Source organism: Solea senegalensis, linkage group LG19 (assembly GCF_019176455.1).
Source record: "Solea senegalensis isolate Sse05_10M linkage group LG19, IFAPA_SoseM_1, whole genome shotgun sequence".
Classification (NCBI taxonomy): domain Eukaryota; kingdom Metazoa; phylum Chordata; class Actinopteri; order Pleuronectiformes; family Soleidae; genus Solea; species Solea senegalensis.
In genome coordinates, this window is record NC_058038.1 from 14781267 (window position 1) to 14794391 (window position 13125).

Consider the following 13125-nt stretch of genomic DNA (forward strand, 5'->3'; position numbering starts at 1 on the left):
ACTCATTCATTCAACACCTTGTTTTTAATCCCAATCCTGCAGAGCAATATCTCAGGCAGCTGCCTTTCAACACAGACCAACCAAAAACAACAAACACATCAAGAATAATATATCAAATGAAAGGCTGTGCTCTACTTTAACCTACTTGTTAATTGTTAATATCATCTGCAGTTTCTTCACTGACCTACAGGGATCCCTACTGAGCAATGATACAATCTCTTATCCGACATTAAGCATATTTATAACGTACACTGTTTTGACACCGTCTCAAACCCCCACGTTTAATCCTTTCTCCAGTGCTCAGCACCCTCTTGTTGGAACTGCGAGATGAAACCCTGATGGAGCCAATGAATCATTTATAGACTACAAACTAAGATCTTAGCAACTGACATGCTTTTGCTGTAGACTGTGATCATTTATACATGATCGTATAAAAAAAAGAAACATCTGTAGATGTTCTGGATATTTAGGGAATATATATAACATCAGGGGAGGTCAAATGAAAGCATGACCTGTAAACCATCTACAAAGCGTCCATAAAACAGACTTACGTACATTCCCCACAGTGTCACAAACAAACACAGCTGATCATATTAACATTTTTTTTGCCATCACAGGTGCAAAACTGAGTAAATATTTTGAATCGTAAGAAGACGGCTGCATTTGGGTCTGAAGTGCAGATAAACACATGCAGCATGTAGCTTCTTTCAACAGCCACCGAGAGGCGCTGAAGACCAATAAAAATAAACAATGCTTGAGAGCCCCAGCTCTGTCTTATCTGCAGTTCTCCCGCTCACATTCACTTGTTTCACATTTGACAGGGAAAAAAACAAAACACGGTGTAGCGCATCTTCTCGAGAGCCACTGCAGAGGTGACCTTCATAAAAAGCCACGTCAGTCAAGCACAGACTGCTCTGTCTGACCTGCACTCACACAACGAGCCATGAACGCTGTGTCTGCCACTCCTGATCTATTTTATGGTTCATTTCTGAAACACATGATGGAGCAAATGTTATGTCACATTTTATGCTGGGATGCGAGTACAAGAAACAGCTGTTGCTGTGTGAGTGTGTGTCTATGAATATCTTTGTGCCATCTTCTTTCCAGGACCTTATGTTGTGGTCTTAAAACCATAAGTCCTTTAGCAGCCTTCTAGAGGTTAATCCCCTTAATTTGAACACATATATATATATCACATAACCCAAACCATGAAAATGGCATAAAAATGTTATGTAATATTTTATGTTAAAATTTAAAATTCATCCATCCATCTTCTACCACTTTATCCTCCACATGAGGGATGCGGGTGGTGCTGGTGCCATAGGGCAAAAGGTGGGGTCACACCTGGAGAGTTTGCCCGTCCATCACATCACAGTGTCCAATTTACCTAACCCCCACATTACATGTTTTTGGACTGTGGGAAGAAGCCGGAGAACCCGGAGAAAACCCACGTATAGATTGCTGCAAAGGCAAGAGTTATTTGAATAATTTATACAATTATTATGTTTTATTTAAAATTATTTATAACAATCTCAGGCTTTACATGACACTTATATTATTGAATGAATATTCCAGTCTGTTTCAGTCTCTGTAAGTTTATTCCATAGTCAATCCCTAGACACACACAAGGTTGTCCTTCACTCCAGATTGTGTTTCCCATGTAGTTCACTTGAGGGTTCAACCATCTCTGATGTAAAAGCTTTGTTTGCCTCAGCTGAAGGGAACAAAAAAATAAAAAATAAACTGCTCCGTGTTCTTTTCAAACCTCAGTTTAAGGTTTATTTGAGCCACTCAGCCTCTCGCTGCCTGAACTGAGTCTCTATGCTGGTGCATTAGAGCAAGACAGTGGCTGATTAGTTGCAAAGTTAACAATTTAACCTGACGTTCTCTCCTGGTTGAGGATGGAGTACATGGCGTTTGCATACATTTACTGTACCAAGTGTACTTTAATGAAAGGAGTGATTGATGGGTGCCGTGGTAACGCTGACACTACTGAGTCGTAGTGGATCCAGAGCGATGTTGTGATTTATGTCTTCGCTCTGAGCTCTATACTTCCAGCGTGACTGCCAAACAGCTCCTGGCTCTGCTGCACTGTGCAGTAATGTGGGCTCCAGTGAGATATTAGCTACTCAACTATGCAATAGCATTACATCTCATATATGAAGCTACGGAGATAATTATCATTGTGGATGCACTGGCAGCGCACAGGCCTAACTGATTTAGGGCTGAACTGTGATTGATTGAGTGTTACATACTGTTGGTGTACTCGATGACTTCAGTGTTTTCAGCCCATTCCTGTTGTCTGTATGTACCCGTGACCCAGTCTTGAGGATGCAACATCTCAAGGACGACCCGATTACATTTTGCAGGTTAAAGGTTAAGGACACTTTGAATGCCTTTGGAGAACCCTGTTTAAATTCTGCAGTAATGGAATCACTGCAATTATATTTCCTTTAAGTCAACATGTGCCAGTTTTATGAGTCTGGGAAAGATGTGCACAGACTGAAACGGTGAGATAAGCAGGGGCATATAACCACTGGGAGCAATGAAGAAGTGAGTGAAACAACTATCTAGACTTTATGTTTAAAGATATCATATTGAACATTTGTGTTGAAATGTTTCCGACACTCTTCAAATCCATAGAAATATGCAAACCCTATGAAACATGAGCGTGTTTAAGGAAATATTTGTGCTCTAGCCTAAGTGTTGCCTTTTGTCTTTTTCGTTTTCACTCATGAATCACGACTGCTCACTGCCATTTGCTGCCGACTGTGACGTTGAAGGGCTCCCCTTGAAGCACGAATGCACAAAAGGAAGAGAACGAGACGACAAGACAACTATTCCCATGATCCCCCGCTGCTTTCTGACATGATCAAACTTGTTATTGTTGTGATTAAGTGACATCTAATGGCAGACATTACAGCGCGTGCGTTTCATTTTGGCCTGCTGCTGGAAAATAAAACTAATTCAGCAAAAGCATTCGTGGTACCAGACGGGAGACGTATCTAAACAAATGGTTTAATAAAAGAAATGGGAGAGAATAATTCAATGTGTGACACTGATGAGTGTAAAATAAAAATCCATCTGTAGTGTGTCTCACACACACACGCACGCACAGCCAAATATTGACCTAACAAAGCCACTCCCCATGTTCTGCTCTCTGATATAGTGTTTTATGACAGGGAGCAGCCACTCGCGTCCACAGGGATTTTCTGCAGCCCACGTCGGGTCCAGGTGACCCAGGACAGGCCACACTGTTGACGAGGGACAGCATGAAGACGTCTCTGCCTCTGGCGCAACATTCTGCAGCTTTGAGGTCGCCCGTTCACACACCGGCCCACAACTCATCTTTCTTTCAACATCTCTACTGTTCAAATGCTGTGACTTGTTCTGCTTCACTAATTTATCTAAATAGATTTAAAGTCCGAGTCCTCATCTTTGCCGCTGGCTATTCTTTCACCGTCCTTGCCTTCTTTTTCTCTTTGCTCCCAGTTGTTTCCTTCCACATCATGTTTTACATCTCTCTCTTCTCGAGGACGGCCTGTTTCTCATTTTCTCTGTCTCTTTCTATCGTCCTTGCTCCACCCACCTCATGTCTGAAGAATCAATAATAAATGATCTGAGAGACTTGGCTGTGACAGGCTCTCTGCATCGACTCTCTCAGGATTACCAGGGAAGAATCAAGACAATGCTGCAGCTCCTGGTACAGACAGTGAAGCGGAGGGGACACAGAGAAAAGCCATGCTCATTGTTCCATACTGAAGAACATTAACAGTGAGTGCTCAGGGATGTGTGCATCACGGCTCTGCCAGCCCTCCAGTCTGCACTTGCTCCCCCCCCCGATGCAGCTTATAGCATGCTGTATGTGGACAGCTCCATCTGAAAATCCACGGGGGGGTTGGGGGGGGGTGCTGTGCTGAGGGGCCTGCGGTGTGCTCACTGCTCATTCTCCACAAAAACCTTTATCCTTTACCTCCCTCCTTGACTTGAACGTGGGCCCTAATTCTTTTTCTCATCATGAAATCCACCCCACTGAAGTGTCCTTGTACGATACACTCCCAGGGTGTTCTTCTGTTGGGGATCCTGGTGAGATTCAAAGGAGCACACTGTGAGAGTAAGAGAGAGAGAGAGGATCACAACTGTGTAACTCTTAAAATCAATTATGCAGGCATCAGCAAACACGGACACATATTTCCCTGATACGTCCAACGATTAAAACACCAAGGTTTTCTTCTTCTCATAAAGGTTGCAAAAGGAAAGACATAGATGTGACAGTGATACTCCAGCTGCCGTTAAACCACCGCAGACCAAGTGGATTTAATGATGTGACATTAAAAATCCCCCAGTATAATATCCAAATTGATGGAAATGTGGCATTTATGTTCATTTCAAGTGTTAGTTTTAGGAACGGCTCATCGCGGCTCCACACTTTTATTACGCCTCCATTTCCCCTGTTTAGCTGGAGATTCAGTGACATCTTGACTTTAATCAAACATAAAAACAGTTTTATATTATCAGCATTTACACATTTTTGCATGTGCAAATGACCGGGTGAATGGAAACACACCTCGTACAGTTACTACGGCGATTTAAGTGTCACGTGTCAAGTTTGTATGAGGTTAGCTAGCTACAGGAAGCTACAGGTAAGGGCAGATTTTGGGGTATAACTAGGTATTTCTTCATAATCCCCTTTTTGTTTGGTGTGCAGTGTCATGGGGAGTTTGTTTTACGGACCCTTCCCCGTTTACACTTCTACTGTTGTGGTAAGCCCAGATCTGTTCTCTCCCCTCCCCCCTACCAGAGCGCTAACTTTATATCGTGCATTCAGATTATTCACTGTATTTTATATTTACATCAAAAACCTGAAGTCTCTGCCCGGTGGTATCAAATGAACCTATAATATTTTAGAGTCCATAGATTCCATAATACATTTCCTGAGGTGAAATTCCCCAGTTGGTATTTTTGCAGCTTATATACTTAAAACATATTTATCTGGCTATACTCTGCTATGTGCTCTAAGAGCTTTTGGGTTTCATACATACGTCACAATTGTCCTCCTGCACTAAGAGAAAAAAGCCAGAACAACAACAAAACCAAGAGTGTTATGTAAGAGAAAAAATCTAAATACCTTCCACAGAACAGAGACTCTCCAGAGAGAGCTGGATCTTTCTTTGGAATCTCATTCATCATAGTGAGAGTTGGTCCATCTTTAGTGCAAATTGCTGACACATTAAAGTATCCCATGTTCTAACCTAGTTGGAAGTGTTTGCACATGCAGGGTTTTCAAATATCTCCGTTAGGGCCATCCCTTTTCACCCATAATTTGGATATTCGTTTGAACCCGGGGGTGTTCAAAGTCAAACCTTACTGGAAACTTAAATGCGATGCTGTTTCCCTGCGAAAAATATAGGACACAAGCAAGACAATCGTAACAGTGAAGCATGTAAAAAGCTATAAGTGGAAATAATTTGTGAGAGTGAGGCAGCGCAATGAAAGTTCAAACCTGCGTAAGTAAGTAAAAGTAGCATAAATAATGATATGACATTTGTGTGCATGTGGGTGACAAGGTTATCTGGATATATTTTAGGGAATAGTGTGTTGAACTTGATCGACAGAAGTCTCTATACTGGTTATACTGGTGGTCCCTGCTCTTTCTGCACACACTTTTACTTGCATGATTTGACTTGATGTAATGTGCTCCTCCCACCAGTCACTGGAGTGTCAGCCTGTGAAGTTATCAACCCCCTTGGAGGGCAGGGCTGCTGCAGTTAATCAGGATAGGTCTGATTAAAGCATGCATTTAACCTCAACGCTTAACTTAGTTCAAACCCCGAGGTCCCCTCTCAGTGGAAGGGCGTCTGGGAGAGCACATTCACAATCAATAGGAACATTATGCTCATTCATGGGATAAAGACAAAAGACCAGCTCCTCTGTGCAATCACACAACGCCTGCAGCTCTGCCCAGGACTCATTTAGAGTTACTGCAAATGTGAGTGTGTGCGGCCACGCGCCTGTGTGTGTGTGTGTGTGTGTTCTAGGACAGAAACAAAAGGTCTCCCTTCACACCTGTCTGACACTAACTGCCTCAGATTGACACAATCTTACTCCCTGCAACCAACATGTTTCACACTGTAATAATCCAGAAAGTTTGAGCATTTGTTTCTCACTCTTAAAACTTCGTCTGCAAATACAGCATGAGGTACCAGGCCTGACATTTCAGCTTATTTTCTCAGTAAATGTCAATCAGAACCCTTTGTATAAAAAAAAAGGAAATACCAGCACACAGGAGAAAATCAGCTGGAGAAACGTATCTTAAAGGTAAAATGAAGTGGGGAATATGTCAGTGACTTAGCATGGAGTATTACATAATTCCCCTCGGCTTTGTTGGCAGTGGCCTTTATCAGAGAACAATGAGTCTCATTTGGCAGGAATGCTAATTAGCCGTAAGAAAAACACGCATTATTCTAAAATGGATGTTACAGGCTCAGTTTTGGCTTTTGCCACCAAAATTACCTCTTGAGTTTTAGGTGCTTGTATTTATACCAGTAAAGCACAAATAGAGGACAACTTAGGTTATAAAGTTCTTCAATGATACACAGTCAAGGAGTGTAATAATGATTCAGTCATTCGCAAAACACAAACCACCCTAATACACCATTTTCACCATGAAATGTACATGGGAAATGGACATAAACCTTCCAGTTTGAATGGAGGTCTATGGCAAAATGAACCTCTACTTCTCACTTGATTTGTTATCGTCATTATACAACCGAAATTGAACGAAATTGCAAGGTCAGATGGAGGCTTGATCAGAGCAGCTGTGACTGACCGTGCCGCCACAAGGGACCAAAGCGTTTTACTTAAATAGAACAGGATGTTAATTTTGTAAATTATGCTCCCATTTGTAGAGGAAAATAGACGATAAATCTAACAATGGTTAAATGGTCAAATCACAAACCTCAAGGCTTCACAAAGACATGTTGCAGCCTATGTCCACTTTCATCCAGTCAGGTACAGACCTGAACCTTTAAATTAGTTAAGTGGAGGAGAAATTCTGCATTTAATATGACTTGATTTATTTAAAAAATTTAAAAACTTTTTCTCTGAATACCTGCGTTAAGTGTGTTCACCTGCATTAGACGTGTTTGCCTCAAAATTCAGTCTCCGAATTAAGACGAAGGATACCACACAGTAAACACACACACTAGAAATAGAAACGTTTACACTGCGTGTCTTAATTCAGTTCAATTCAGTTTAATTAATTCACCTTTGACAAACAGACAGGCAGAAAACAGCATCATTTCCAAAAATGTAATTCAGAGCTTGAGGCCATTATCAATACTGAGAAGGAGAGAAAGCCATAAATGTAGAGAGAAAGAAAAAGGAGCGTTAACACAGAGAGTAAAACATGCTGAATGTGTCTGTTCAGCATATAATGATTACCAACACTGAGAGGACACACAGAGTTTGCAGACGGATGGAACCACAGGGTTGATCGTGTTACTTTGTCATATTTGGAAATTGGAATGTTGGAAACTGTTGTTCAACCTCTGTAAACAAATAGTTTAAATGGAAATGATGGTATGCTCAGTTACCAAAAGCTGCTCAATAATGCAGGACAATAATTAGCATATTTGCGTTCGGCCTGGAGTCAGCAGGTTTTGCCCATTTATTGTTTGCTTGTACCCCACTCACTGTGCTCACATATACAGTATTTGAGTACAGCTGAACTTCAAATAAAGCTGATGTCATGTTGCTCATTAAGACAATGTGTTAGATAGTACTCTCCTCCAAGCTCCTGCTCTGCATCTGTGCTATGATTAAGCGACGTTAGAACATTTTCACTGAGGGGAAAGTCCTTCATGTCTATGTTAGTGGCCTTGTGGTCAGTCAGGCAGTGTGTGCAGTCAAATCTTGTGTTTGCAGGCAAAAGTGATTATGCTCTTTTACTAAAGTAAATGGTCACCTGTCCTCATCATTCATTTGTCCACATCATTCACCTGTCCTCATCATTCACCTGTCCTCACCTGCCCTCATCATTCACCTGTCCTCCCCTCATCATTCACCTGTCCTCATCATTCACCTGTCCTCATCATTCACCTGTCCTCACCTGCCCACATCATTTCACCTGTCCACACCATTCACCTGCCCTCATCATTCACCTGTCCACATCATTCACTTGTTCTCACCTGCCCTCATCATTTACCTGTTCTCATCATTCACCTGTCCTCACCTGCCCACATCATTTCACCTGTCCACACCATTCACCTGTCCTCATCATTCACCTGTCCTCATCATCTGATCAGTTGTGTGACTGTGTCAGTTTTTCAGAGGCATTTCTTTTCTTGGCATTGACCTTTTTCTTCCAAGACGATAATTACAGAGCTTCACCACTGATGCTCCAGACTAGTCTCAGTGGAACTTTGCTCATTAAAACATTGGACAATAGGAATCCTGCAGGCCTTGGTTGCGTTGGTATTCAGGTATGTAAAAATTTTTTTCAGACACTCAGATGTGACTTCTCTGAGACATGTTGCATTCCATCTATTCATTTCCTCTCTGTCAGGAACATCTATACACAAAGAGACCAGACAATGAGCTCTGTGCAAAAAGGACCTTGGTGCTGATTTGTGGTGTATTCAAGTACTATTTGAAGAATGACAGTGATGTTTTTTTGTTTTTTTTTTTAAAAAAAGAAAACAAATCACCAGGGTACAATGAAACTGTAACCATAGCAACATAGTTGTACTTCTAATAAGAACTAACAAATAGCCAATCTACCTTTGTCTTTTTAAATGACAGTGGGATGAAAAGACAGGTAACAACTCTGCTGATTGTACAGTGTGTGAGACTAATGGTGAGACTATGAAATGTAACAAGCCCCTCCCTTTCCTAAGTGCACCAGGGAGCTACAGTGGCCCAAGCATACCAGGAAAGACATCAGTCCTCTTTGCAAGCTTTTTCTTCAAAATGCAAAACTCACATTCACCTGGTTTGGCTAAAGTATAAAAAGTACAAAGGCTTATTTTAAGGCTACGGAAACCAAACAAGTCTCATTTTAAGTGATTATACACTTGTGCAAACGTAATAGTGGATAGCATCTTTAATTTCTGCCACTCAATAAACACTCACTCAATGTTACAGCCTGGACCTTTAAAACTACCAGCTCCAGGAACATTATAAACCTGTGTCATGTTGCAGAGAATAGAGTCAACAACAAAAAAGACGCTCCACCACAGACTGTATTTAATATTGTAAACAGTAACAGAATGCATGCATTTTAATAAGTTTATAATCTCATCTTACTTAATTATTTAAATAAGTTTGTTTACGTTGGTGCCACTGCTGAAGAGTGGCTATGCGGTCCAGTCTGCTTAGTCATGAAGAAAAGATCCCCGGCTGAATAATTACATTCATTTATCACGAGCGTGGAAGTGAGGAAAATGTAAACATCACAAATCACAATGTGCACTCAACTTATGTGTGCAGTTACTCCTTCGGCGCTCAGGTTATATAGCGCATATGTAAAGTCATTCAAAGCTGGTTCAACCTAAACATGTTACCTCCTCTGCTGGGAGTAAAACTGAAGTGAAACTACTGCAAAATTAATCCACAGACTTTAAGGTGTAAAATCTAAAAGTTCCACAATGAAATGCCCATTATAATAATTCTAATCATTCTAATTATGTTCTATACTTGTCGAGTTGTTTACTTACACTACACCACTTGTTCACCCCAACATTTTTCAATGCCAGAAAAATAACTGTGGATTTGCTTAAGATAACGGTCCTATTCATTAGGTGAAATCCTATCCCCTTTTGCACATTAGCGCTGGCTGACTGTCAAATAACATTTTATCCACGAGCAAGTTGCAATTTCCGAAAACATTCTTCATAGTTTTAACGACTTTACTCAACGGACATCTGAATCTTTAGTTATCAGAGGAAAAACTTTGGATAAACGCCGGCAGCAGCTCGACTCAGTGTTTCTCTAACACCCTGTTGACCATGAAACTTCCTAAAATGTTCAAGTTTTGAGTTTTAATGAGAACATTTTATGGTGTGAGTGCTAATCATGGTTCAACTCTTCCAGAACCCAGATAATTCAGCCATTCAAGCCTGAGAAAAGCATGACATGCTTCATTTTAGTCTGGGGTTAGTCTGTAAAGCATATACAAATACTATATAAGGCCGAATGTTACATTTTTAAGTACCTGGCACCATTATGAAAGCAATCAAAGCATAAAGAGGAACGTGAGGAGAAAGTTAAGGGACATTTGATCCGATCAGAGCCAAAACTAATCTTTCCTCGCAGATACGGCGCATGAAAACCCATGGAGGGGGACGCTTTCACTCAGGGTCTTTTAACTGCAGCAAGGCACAGAGATCGTCACACACAGATCAGATTCGGTCCCCACAAAGACGCCTGGTGGCACAGGAGACCACGTGGGAGGTCGGCAGAACAAGGCTGGCACACGCTGCGTGGGCTTCCAATTACCGTCAAAAAATCGCATTGTTTCAAATCTTTGACACTTCCCTCTGTGACGTCCTAAAATGCCGGTCTCAACACACACACACAAATCTCTCTCACCACATGTAGAGTGTTACTGCCGGTGTTCACGTCCTACAGTTGAATTCTTTGAGTCAAGGCAAGAAGGAGAAACATGGTTCTTGCCCTTTGTTGTTTTTTTCCCCCTTTTGATTCAAAGCTCATTACAGAAGGTGAGAGGGAACAAGTGTACACCGTCTCTGTGGACCTGACGCTCAGTCCAAAAAGGTGTGACTGAACTAAACCCTCCTGCATGTTCCAGCGTGGCATTGCACCACCCAAAGCACTCGTGCTGATCGTCATCAGAAACAAGTGAGACAAGAAGAAAGCCTTTTCAGTGAAGTGTGGGCACACATAAACCTTGACAACACATCCTTCAGAACTCATTTTTACTCTATCCCGGTCCTCGGCTCCAGCTCTGCCACAGGAAAAACAAGCGAGTGAGAGACAGAGAACAACATTTGACAGCTCAAGTGAAGCATCAGAGACTGGACAGGGTCAGGAATGGTCTTGCTGCACCTGCTTTAAACTCACCTCCTCTGTTCAGCATAAAGAATGCTGTTGCTCGCAAACTGTGATCGAATCACTTTAGCGATGCTTAGGCAACAAGCAGATTTGCAACAAAATGAGTACGTGACTTGGAGACAATGACAAATGTTGCCAAAGGGAAAAAACAAACAAACACGTGGGGGTCAATAACTGCAGCTTTGTAATCACATTATATAGTTTTTCTTCATGTTCAATATCAGTCTTCATTATTTAGCAGTCATTAGTAGATGGAGCACGGACAAACAAGGCTGATACGCACACAGCGCTGACTTTTTACCTCAAACTGGAACAATATAGAGATAGAGAGACAGCAAGAGAAAGAGAGAGAGAGGCACACCTGCCACAAACAGCTGCAGAACTGACAGGAGCTTTGAAGACAGGAGAATGTGTGTGTGTGTGTGTGTGTGTGTGTGTTAAAATGGCTGCAGCCTCTGATTGATGTATGAACATTATATCCTAGATGAAAAAAAAAAAGAAAGCAGAAAAAAAGAAACTGCTGTACACTCTGTACACTCATCCACAGTCAATATTTCAGATGGACTTTGCAGGAGCTGCTATGGTCACTGGCACACAGCCTTATTATTTGTGACACTGCAGTGCTTCACAAAAAGAAAAAAAGAAAGAAAAGAAAAACCAACGGAAAAAAACAAAAGAGGAGACGAAAAACAAGAGACGTCAAAGGAGAACAAACCTCTGGCTGTGCAGCTGCTAATCAGTGCAGGAGACACTATACAACTGTACAGTGCAGCGTCAAAACACGGCTCCAAAACCCCCGACGACCCATGCTGCTGCAGAGAGGCCACGGCAGAGTCTGTCACTTTGACACGAGCACAGCTCTACAATGGGCATAATGACACGAGCACGGCAGTCACATGCACGCAGCTCATGTGCGAGAGAGCAAACGATGACTAGAGCGCAGAACAGAAGCATAATCCCCCCAGGTTTCAATTATGGGTTTAATTATAGCAAGAGCAAAGCACATTTTCATTTCTGCTGCGCGGTGTCGAGCTATACCCGCGTATATACAGGATCCATGTATGACTCAAGGGAAAATATATCCAGAGCAATGCAGAGGCGGGAACAGTGATCCAGTGTTTGCTTGTGTTCACATCACAGTGATACACACAAAGATGCAGCATCAGATCCTGCTGTTGACGCTGCTGCATTATTTTGATGTGTGTCCTGCTTTTAGGCGAGTCACCTCCTGCCTCATGTCTGCAAACACACACTTCTCTCAACGTTGCTTGTTCGTAGTGTTTTGTTTTATGCCTTACTGCCTGTTCCTTCTCCTCCTTCTTTCCCTCTGCTTCAAATGCAAATTGTCTTCGCAAATGACACCGTTCTCATGACCACAGGGTGGGCTAAGGTACCAGAAAACAAACAAACAAACAAACAAACAAACAAACACTGTTCATTCATGTTTTTGGACTGTCGGAGGAAACCGGAGTACCCATTGAACCCCCCTACACACACACACACACACACACGCACACACACACACACACACACACACACACACACACACACACACACACACACACAGGGAGAACATGCAAACTTCACACAGAAAGGCCTGACTGACAAATTCACAAATTCTAAGGCGATGCATTCAAAAACAAACACACCTTGAGAGAAGTTTTTTCAGTTTAATTGCAGTTTTCATCCGTACTGCTGCATTAATGTCTTCTGCTTCTCTGTTCCTGTGTTATGAATTCAGATTATATATATATATATATATATATATACATACATATATATATAAATTTATATATATGTATATATATATATATATATATATATGTATATATATAAACTCACACACACCACACTCTCATCCAGAGGATATGCGCTATGGTGCCAGGAAAACACAAACACAATATTTTTAAGATGTCTTATGATCAAAATGCATTTGATGTTAAAGTGGCTCCTGTGATCAATTATTAATAATAAGAGCTTTACTTCTAAAGAAACAATTTAGGAAGCGTCAAGCTGAGGCCCCGAAAAACTCTTACGCCGCGAATTTGTTCA

General features: G+C 41.6%; 1 long non-coding RNA gene across 1 annotated transcript in view; it reads right to left on the reverse strand.

The window, feature by feature from the left end:
* Nucleotides 1-1505: 1505 nt before the first annotated feature.
* The window catches only part of LOC122785807, a 110054-nt gene continuing 98434 nt past the window's right edge, over nt 1506-13125 (reverse strand). The window contains exon 4 of the long non-coding RNA XR_006362354.1: nt 1506-4106. This is a non-coding gene — a long non-coding RNA (uncharacterized LOC122785807). The remainder of the gene's footprint in view (nt 4107-13125) is intronic.